At 41.7% G+C, this 11016-nt stretch overlaps 1 pseudogene; it reads right to left on the bottom strand.

Moving 5' to 3' along the window:
• LOC135529537 (5S ribosomal RNA) lies at positions 1-119 on the bottom strand (annotated as a pseudogene).
• Positions 120-11016: the final 10897 nt, after the last annotated feature.

The raw sequence follows: 11016 nt of genomic DNA, 5'->3' as shown, positions 1-11016 counted from the left end.
AGCTTACAGCACCTGGCATTCCCAGGTGGTCTCCCATCCAAGTACTAACCAGCCCCAACCCTGCTCAGCCACCGAGATCAGACGAGATCAGGCATGTTCAGGGTGATATGGCCACAAGTGTATTTTTTACCCCATTTTCTCCCTGAATTACGACCTTGGCTCATCGCTGCAACTCCCCAATGGGCTCATTCATGTATTTAATCGCTCACTCACTTGTTCATTAACCCTTCAGTATTGTGTAAGCGTATGTTTTTTGTGATGTGTGTGTGTCAGAGTGTGTACTTAGGTTCTGGAAAGCCCTGATGCTTTGGTTTCACCTGAGATGTACTTAGGTTCTGGAAAGCCCTGATGATGGTTTCACCTGAGATGTACTTAGGTTCTGGAAAGCCCTGATGCTTTGGTTTCACCTGAGATGTACTTAGGTTCTGGAAAGACCGGATGCTTTGGTTTCACCTGAGATGTACTTAAGTTCTGGAAAGCCCTGATGCTTTGGTTTCACCTGAGATGTACTTAGGTTCTGGAAAACCCTGATGCTTTGGTTTCACCTGAGATGTACTTAGGTTCTGGAAAGCCCTGATGCTATGGTTTCACCTGAGATGTACTTAGGTTCTGGAAAGCCCTGATGCTATGGTTTCACCTGAGATGTACTTAGGTTCTGGAAAGCCCTGATGCTTTGGTTTCACCTGAGATGTACTTAGGTTCTGGAAAGCCCTGATGCTATGGTTTCAACTGGAGATGTACTTAGGTTCTGGAAAGCCCTGATGCTATGGTTTCACCTGAGATGTACTTAGGTTCTGGATTAAGAATTGATAAATATTTGGACGAGCAATGTTGGGATGGCAAGATGTACTTAGACTGGAAATAGACTTTTACTAAGATACAGTAGCCCTGAATAGATGTACTCGAAAGCCCTGATGCTATGGAGTGAGATGTTATCAAGAATGGAATTAATAATTTATAAATATTTGAACGACAATGTTAGCAAGACTATATAGATAGAATACAGTAGAATAGAATACAGTAGATACATATGAGATGAGTAATGCATAGACTAAGATACAGTAGAATAGAATACAGTAGAATAGGATAGAATACAGTACATACATATGAGATGAGTAATGCATAGACTAAGATACAGTAGAATAGAATACAGTAGAATAGGATAGAATACAGTACATACATATGAGATGAGTAATGCATAGACTAAGATACAGTAGAATAGAATACAGTAGAATAGAATACAGTATACAAATGAGATGAGTAATGCATAGACTAGAGAATACAGTAGAATAGGATAGAATACAGTAGATACATATGAGATGAGTAATGCATAGACTAAGATACAGTAGAATAGAAGAACAGGATAGAATACAGTAGATACATATGAGATAACGCAGACTAAGATACAGTAGAATAGAATACAGTAGAATAGGATAGAATACAGTACATACATATGAGATGAGTAATGCAAAATATGTAAACATTATTAAAGTGACCAGTGTTCCATTATTAAAGTGACCAGTGTTCCATTATTAAAGTGGCCAGTGATTTCTATGTATATAGGGGCAACTGCCTCTAAAGTGCTACTGGTTTCTATGTATATTTTGTGGCAACCGCCTCTAAAGTGCTACTGGTTTCTATTGAACTGTCTGTGGGGAAGCTATAAGAATTAGAGGACGTTTCTAGTGGATTTGGACTTCTGCCAAGAGTCATTTTCCGGCCAACGTCCTCTAGCGGGACTGTCGGAATCTCAAGGTCACAGCTTGTACAACGCCCACACAGGCTAATGGCCACATACCCATGCAGTACAAATAAACACACAGGCTAAAGGCCACACACCCACGCAGTACCTACAAACACACATAGAATTACACATGCACATTTACACACACGTTTAAGCACACACACAATGGTCGTATGTGGACAGACAAACGGCATCTCAGGTGAAACGAAGTCCAAAACAGACTTCCTGCTGGTCTTATACCTTCTCCACAGAAAGTCTCCAGAAGTACAGAATAACAATTATTAGATTATTATTATTACTTATTATTATAATGACAGAGTCTCATTGTTATTAATTATCATTGGGATTACATAGTCTTCTCAACAACACGCACACCTGTTGAACCAAAAGATAATGATTAGGTGAAATATTTAGCGTTTTACCATTATCCCGATAATTGTCAAAGCCTTTGTTTGGTTAATAGACTAGTGACAATTTAAAAGTCACACCACTCTAATGATTTTGGATTGAATTGAAATACCCAACTATGATTTGAAAAAAACATATTAAATCTGAGAAGTTGCAAATCTGATAAATATTCCTCTGAATCTGAACGTTGTCATTAGAGGCTTTAAATCCACTCACCTCTTTGAATTGGTGTGAGCGGTTATTCAGACGAGTTTGTCCTCAGATCTGGAGTCAGTGATGAAGTCTGTCTCTCCCTCCTCTCTGTCTGTCTGTTTTTCTCTACAGCCAGGGATGGTCTTTTATACAGAACAGCTGACTTTCTGACTATGACAAACTTTGAAAAAAACTTTCCTAAAGCTAGTCGACCCTTTACACTATTGGGAATTGTCCTGTATTGACAGAGCTAAACTGAAATGTTTCTTACAGAAGAAGCATGAAGGGTGCATTTATATGCATAACCATGGAATCAAAAGGGAACGACATCCATATCAAATGTTATTTGTCACATGTGCCGAATACAACCTTACCATGAAATGCTTAATACAACCTTACCATGAAATGCTTAATACAACCTTACCATGAAATGCTGAATGCAACCTTACCATGAAATGCTGAATACAACCTTACCATGAAATGCCAAATACAACCTTACCATGAAATGCTGAATACAACCTTACCATGAAATGCCCGAATACAACCTTACCATGAAATGCTGAATACAACATTACCATGAAAAGCAGAATACAACCTTACCATGAAATGCCGAATACAACCTTACCATGAAATGCCCGAATACAACCTTACCATGAAATGCTGAATACAACCTTACCATGAAATGCTTAATACAACCTTACCATGAAATGCCCGAATACAACCTTACCATGAAATGCTGAATACAACCTTACCATGAAATGCTTAATACAACCTTACCATGAAATGCTGAATACAACCTTACCATGAAATGCCCGAATACAACCTTACCATGAAATGCTGAATACAACATTACCATGAAAAGCAGAATACAACCTTACCATGAAATGCCGAATACAACCTTACCATGAAATGCCGAATACAACCTTACCATGAAATGCTGAATACAACCTTACCATGAAATGCCAAATACAACCTTACCATGAAATGCTGAATACAACATTACCATGAAAAGCAGAATACAACCTTACCATGAAATGCCGAATACAACCTTACCATGAAATGCCGAATACAACCTTACCATGAAATGCTGAATACAACCTTACCATGAAATGCCGAATACAACCTTACCATGAAATGCCGACCTGAATACAACCTTACCGTGAAATGATGAATACAACCTTACCATGAAATGCTGAATACAACCTTACCATGAAATGCTGAATACAACCTTACCATGAAATGCTGAATACCACCTTACCATGAAATGCCGACCTGAATACAACCTTACCGTGAAATGCTTAATACAACCTTACCATGAAATGCTGAATACAACCTTACCATGAAATGCTTAATACAACCTTACCATGAAATGATGAATACAACCTTACCATGAAATGCTTAATATAACCTCACCATGAAATGCCGAATACAACCTTACCATGAAATGCTGAATACAACCTTACCATGAAATGCTGAATACAACCTTACCATGAAATGCCGAATGCAACCTTACCATGAAATGATGAATACAACATTACCATGAAATGCTTAATATAACCTCACCATGAAATGCCGAATACAACCTTACCATGAAATGTTTAATATAACCTCACCATGAAATGCCGAATACAACCTTACCATGAAATGTTTAATATAACCTCACCATGAAATGCCGAATACAACCTTACCATGAAATGCTGAATACAACCTTACCATGAAATGCTGAATACAACCTTACCATGAAATGCCGAAAACAACCTTACCGTGAAATGCCGAATACGAACTTACCATGAAATGCCGACCTGAATACGACCTTACCATGAAATGCCGAATACAACCTTACCATGAAATGCTGAATACAAACTTACCATGAAATGCTGAATACGACCTTACCATGAAAAGCAGAATACAAACTTACCATGAAATGCCGAATACAACCTTACCATGAAGTGCTTAATACAACCTTACCATGAAATGCCGAATACAACCTTACCATGAAATGCCAAATACAACCTTACCATAAAATGCCAAATACAACCTTACCATGAAATGCCTAATACAACCTTACCATGAAATGCCAAATACAACCTTACCATGAAATGCCAAATACAACCTTACCATGAAATGCTTAATACAACCTTACCATGAAATGCCGAATACAACCTTACCATGAAATGCCGAATACACCTTACCATGAAATGCCAAATACAACCTTACCATGAAATGCTTAATACAACCTTACAATGAAATGCCAAATACAACCTTACCATGAAATGCTTAATACAACCTTACCATGAAATGCTTAATACAACCTTACCATGAAATGCTGAATACAACCTTACCATGAAATGCCGAATACAACCTTACCATGAAATGCCGAATACAACCTTACCATGAAATGCCGAATACAACCTTACCATGAAATGCCGAAAACAATCTTACCGTTAAATGCCGACCTGAATACGACCTTACCATGAAATGCCAAATACAACCTTACCATGAAATGCCGAATACAACCTTACCATGAAATGCTGAATACAACCTTACCATGAAATGCTTAATACAACCTTACCATGAAATGCCGAAAACAACCTTACCATGAAATGCTGACCTGAATACGAACTTACCATGAAATGCTGAATGCAACCTTACCATGAAATACTGAATACAACCTTACCATGAAATACTGAATACAACCTTACCATGAAATACTGAATACAACCTTACCATGAAATACTGAATACAACCTTACCATGAGATGCTGAATACAACCTTACCATGAAATGCTGAATACAACCTTACCATGAAATGCTGAATACAACCTTACCATGAAATGCCGAATAGAACCTTACCATGAAATCCCGAATACAACCTTACCATGAAATGCCGGCCTGAATACAACCTTACCATGAAATGCTGAATACAACCTTACCATGAAATGCTTAATACAACCTTACCATGAAATGCCGAAAACAACCTTGCCATGAAATGCTGACCTGAATACGAACTTACCATGAAATGCTGAATACAACCTTACCATGAAATGCCGAATACAACCTTACCATGAAATGCTTTATACAACCTTACCATGAAATGCTTTATACAACCTTACCGCGAAATGCCGAAAACAACCTTACCGTGAAATGCCGAATACGAACTTACCATGAAATGCCGAAAACAACCTTACCATGAAATGCCGAATACAACCTTACCATTAAATGCCGACCTGAATACGACCTTACCATGAAATGCCGAATACAACCTTACCATGAAATGCTGAATACAAACTTACCATGAAATGCTGAATACGACCTTACCATGAAAAGCCGAATACAAACTTACCATGAAATGCCGAATACAACCTTACCATTAAGTGCTTAATACAACCTTACCATGAAATGCCGAATACAACCTCACCATGAAATGCCAAATACAACCTTACCATGAAATGCCTAATACAACCTTACCATGAAATGCTTAATACAACCTTACCATGAAATGCTTAATACAACCTTACCATGAAATGCTTAATACAACCTTACCATGAAATGCTTAATACAACCTTACCATGAAATGCCGAATACAACCTTACCATGAAATACCGAAAACAATCTTACCATTAAATGCCGACCTGAATACGACCTTACCATGAAATGCCAAATACAACCTTACCATGAAATGCTGAATTCAACCTTACCATGAAATGCCGGCCTGAATACAACCTTACCATGAAATGCTGAATACAACCTTACCATGAAATGCTTAATACAACCTTACCATGAAATGCCGAAAACAACCTTACCATGAAATGCTGACCTGAATACGAACTTACCATGAAATGCTGAATGCAACCTTACCATGAAATGCTGAATACAACCTTACCATGAAATACTGAATACAACCTTACCATGAGATGCTGAATACAACCTTACCATGAAATGCTGAATACAACCTTACCATGAAATGCTGACCTTAATACGATCTTACCATGAAATACTGAATACAACCTTACCATGAAATGCTGAATACAACCTTACCATGAAATACTGAATACAACCTTACCATGAAATGCTGAATACAACCTTACCATGAAATGCCGAATACAACCTTACCATGAAATGCAAAATACAACCTTACCATGAAATCCCGAATACAACCTTACCATGAAATGCCGGCCTGAATACAACCTTACCATGAAATGCTGAATACAACCTTACCATGAAATGCTTAATACAACCTTACCATGAAATGCCGAAAACAACCTTACCATGAAATGCTGACCTGAATACGAACTTACCATGAAATGCTGAATGCAACCTTACCATGAAATGCTGAATACAACCTTACCATGAAATACTGAATACAACCTTACCATGAGATGCTGAATACAACCTTACCATGAAGTGCTGAATACAACCTTACCATGAAATGCTGAATACAACCTTACCATGAAATGCCGAATACAACCTTACCATGAAATGCTTACCTACAAGCCCTTTAACCAACAATGCGGTTCAAGAAATAGAGTTAAGAAAATATTTACTAAATGTGAAAATAAAAAAATAAAATAAAAATTAACACAAGAAAATGGCATAACAACAAGGAGCCTATATACAGGGGGTACCGGTACCGAGTCAATATACAGGGGGTCCCGGTACCGAGTCAATATGCAGGGGGTACCGGTACCGAGTCAATATGCAGGGGGTACCGGTACCGAGTCAATATGCAGGGGGTACCGGTGAAGAGTCAATATGCAGGGGGTACCGGTACCGAGTCAATGTGCAGGGGGTACCGGTTCCGAGTCAATATGCAGGGGGTACCGGTACCGAGTCAATATGCAGGGGCACAGGTTAGTTGAGGTCATTTGTCAAGGTGTTGTCGTGCCCTCTTCACAACTGTCTTGGTGTATTTGGACAATGATAGTTTGTCGGTTCTTTGGTGACACCAAGGAACTTGAAACCCTCGACCCACTCCACTTCAGTCCCATTGATGTTCATGGAGGCCTGTTCGGCCCTCCTTTTCCTATAGTCCACGATCAGCTCCATTATCTTGATCACACTGAGGGAGAGATTGTTGTCCTGGCACCACACAGCCAGGTCTCTGACCTTCTCCCTATAGGCTGTCTCATCGTTGTCGTTGATCAGGCCTACCACTGTTGTGTCATCAGCAAACGTAATGATGGTGTTGGAGTCGTGCTTGGCCATGTAGTTGTGGGTGAACAGGGAGTACAGGAGGGGACTAAGCATGCACCTCTGAGGGGCCAGTGTTGAGTGTTGAGGATCAGCGTGGCAGATGTGTTGTTGCCTACCCTTACCAACTGGGGGCGGCCCGTCAGGAAGTCAAGGATCCAGTTGCAGAGGGAGGTGATTAGTCCCAGGGTCCTTGGCTTAGTGATCGGCATTGTGGGCACCATGGTGTTGAACGCTGAGCTGTAGTCAATGAACAGCATTCTCACATAGGTATTCCTTTTGTCCAGCTGGGAAAGGGCAGTGTGGAGTGCAATTGAGATTGCGTCATGTGTGGATCTGTTTGGACGATATGCAAATTGGAGTGGGTCTAGGGTTTTCCGGCATGATGTGTTGATGTGAGCCATGACAAGCCTTTCAAAGCACTTCATAGCAACCGACATGAGTTCTACGGGCGGTAATCATTTAGGCAGGTTACATTCACTTTATTTTGTGGCACAGGAACTATGGTGGTCTGATTGAAACATGTTGGTATTACAGCCTCAGTCAGGAAAAGGTTGAACATGTCAGTGAAGACACTTGCTAGTTGGTCCGCGCATGCTTTTAATACACGTCCTGGTAATCCATCTGACAACCATGGCTTTGTGAATGTTGACCTGTTTAAAGGTCTTGCTCACATCGGCTATGGAGAGCGTGATCACACAGTCATCTGGAACAGCTGGTGCTCTCATGCATGCTGCAGTGTAGCTTGCCGCGAAGTGAGAATAAAAGGCATTTCGCTCATCTGGTAGGCTCGCTTCACTGGGCAGCTCGCGGCTGTGTTTCCCTTTGTAGTCCATAATATTTTTCAAGCCCTGCCACATCTGACGAGCAACAGATGCCGATGTAGTAAGAATCAATCTTAGTCATGTATTAACGCTTTGCCTGTTTGATGGTTCGTCTGGCGTAGCGGGATTTCTTATAAGCGTCTGGATTAGGGTCCTGCTCCTTGAAAGCATCAGTTCTAGCCTTTAGCTTGGTGCTGGTGTTGCATGTAAACATTGGCTTCTGGTGGTTTTCCAATGATAGCATGTTGGCCACGGAGTGGTGGTTTACCTACTCGTCGGCAAATTCGTACAAGGCACCCCGCCCACCTCCCATTCTCCTCCATATTTTCTTCACGTTGATGACAGGGATTTGGGCAGTATATCCTTCGCGTCAGACTCATTAAAGAAAACGCCATGTGGTGTTGCTACCACATTGTGTTGCTACCACATTGTCCTGCTACCATGTTGTGTTGTTGCCATGTGGTGTTGTTGCCATGTGGTGTTGCTGTCATGTGGTGTTGTTGCCATGTGGTGTTCTTGCCATGTGGTGTTCTTGCCATGTGGTGTTGCTGCCATGTGGTGTTGCTACCATGTGGTGTTGCTACCGTGTAGTGTTGTTGCCATGTGGTGCTGCTACCATGTGGTGTTGCTACCATGTTGTGTTGCTACCATGTTGTGTTGCTGTCATGTTGTGTTGCTACCACGTGGTGTTGTTACAATGTTGTGTTGCTACCACATTGTGTTGCTACCACATTGTGCTGCTGCCATGTGTTGCTACTATGTGGTGTTGTTGTCATGTGGTGTTGTTGCCATGTGGTGTTGCTGTCATGTGGTGTTACTGTCATGTGGTGTTGTTGCCATGTGGTGTTGTTGCTATGTGGTGTTGTTTCCATGTGGTGTTGTTGCCATGTGGTGTTGCTGCCATGTGGTGTTGTTGCCACGTTGTGTTGTTGCCACGTGGTGTTGCTACCATGTGGTGTTGCTACCATGTGGTGTTGCTACCATGTTCTCCTGCTACCATGATGCATGCCATGTTATGTTGTCTTAGGTCTATCTTTATGTAGTGTTGTTGTGTCTCTCTATCGTGATGTGTTTTTGTCCCAGCCCCATAGGAGGCACTTTACCTCTTGGTAGGCCCTTAATTAACTTGCCTAGTTAAATATATAGATATTATTTTATTAGAGTCGACCTCGAACTCAAATCCAGTAATGTAGTCCAGACTGCTTCACATGTGTTGTGTGGGCGGAGGGGTTCTGTGTGTGTGAAGAGAAACTATATGTTTTCTCCTACTGACCATATGTTTTCACTTTCATTATGACTTCTGTTACACACGGGTTTGGTTATTAGAATGTGTGTGTGTGTGTGTGTGTGTGTGTGAAGAGAGGATATATGTTTTCTCCTACTGACCATATGCTTTCACTTTCATTATGACTGCTGTTGCACACGGTTTGGTTATTAGAATGCATTGAGGTCAAAAGCAAATTACATATTTGATCCAAACTTTCCTTTTTCTCTTCAAAAGTAAAAAATAATACTTGCAGGTCAACATTTTGGGTACGATATAGTCCCCCAGAACTTGACCAGGGTACGATGTAGTCCCCCAGAACTTGACCAGGGTACGATATAGTCCCCCAGAACTTGACCAGGGTACGATATAGTCCCCCAGAACTTGACCTGGGTACGATATAGTCCCCCAGAACATGACCAGGGTACGATATAGTCCCCCAGAACTTGACCAGGGTACGATATAGTCCCCCAGAACTTGACCAGGGTACGATATAGTCCCCCAGAACTTGACCAGGGTACGATATAGTCCCCCAGAACATGACCAGGGTACGACATAGTCCCCCAGAACTTGACCAGGGTACGACATAGTCCCCCAGAACTTGACCAGGGTACGACATAGTCCCCCAGAACTTGACCAGGGTACGACATAGTCCCCCAGAACTTGACCAGGGTACGATATAGTCCCCTAGAACTTGACCAGGGTACGATATAGTCCCCCAGAACTTGACCAGGGTACGATATAGTCCCCTAGAACTTGACCTGGGTACGATATAGTCCCCCAGAACTTGACCAGGGTACAATATAGTCCCCCAGAACTTGACCAGGGTATGACATAGTCCCCCAGAACTTGACCTGGGTACGATATAGTCCCCCAGAACTTGACCAGGGTACGATATAGTCCCCCAGAACTTGACCAGGGTACGACATAGTCCCCCAGAACTTGACCAGGGTATGACATAGTCCCCCAGAACTTGACCAGGGTACGACATAGTCCCCAGAACTTGACCTGGGTACGATATAGTCCCCAGAACTTGACCAGGGTACGATATAGTCCCCCAGAACATGACCAGGGTACGATATAGTCCCCCAGAACATGACCAGGGTACGAGATAGTCCCCCAGAACTTGACCAGGGTACGATATAGTCCCCCAGAACTTGACCAGGGTACGATATAGTCCCCCAGAACTTGACCAGGGTACGATATAGTCCCCCAGAACATGACCAGGGTACGACATAGTCCCCCAGAACTTGACCAGGGTACGACATAGTCCCCCAGAACTTGACCAGGGTACGACATAGTCCCCCAGAACTTGACCAGGGTACGATATAGTCCCCTAGAACTTGACCAGGGTACGATATAGTCCCCCAGAACTTGACCAGGGTACGATATAGT

This window comes from Oncorhynchus masou, unplaced genomic scaffold (genome assembly GCF_036934945.1).
Source record: "Oncorhynchus masou masou isolate Uvic2021 unplaced genomic scaffold, UVic_Omas_1.1 unplaced_scaffold_1178, whole genome shotgun sequence".
In the NCBI taxonomy this organism is placed as follows: Eukaryota; Metazoa; Chordata; class Actinopteri; order Salmoniformes; family Salmonidae; genus Oncorhynchus; species Oncorhynchus masou.
This window is presented reverse-complemented; position numbering and strand designations above follow the sequence as displayed.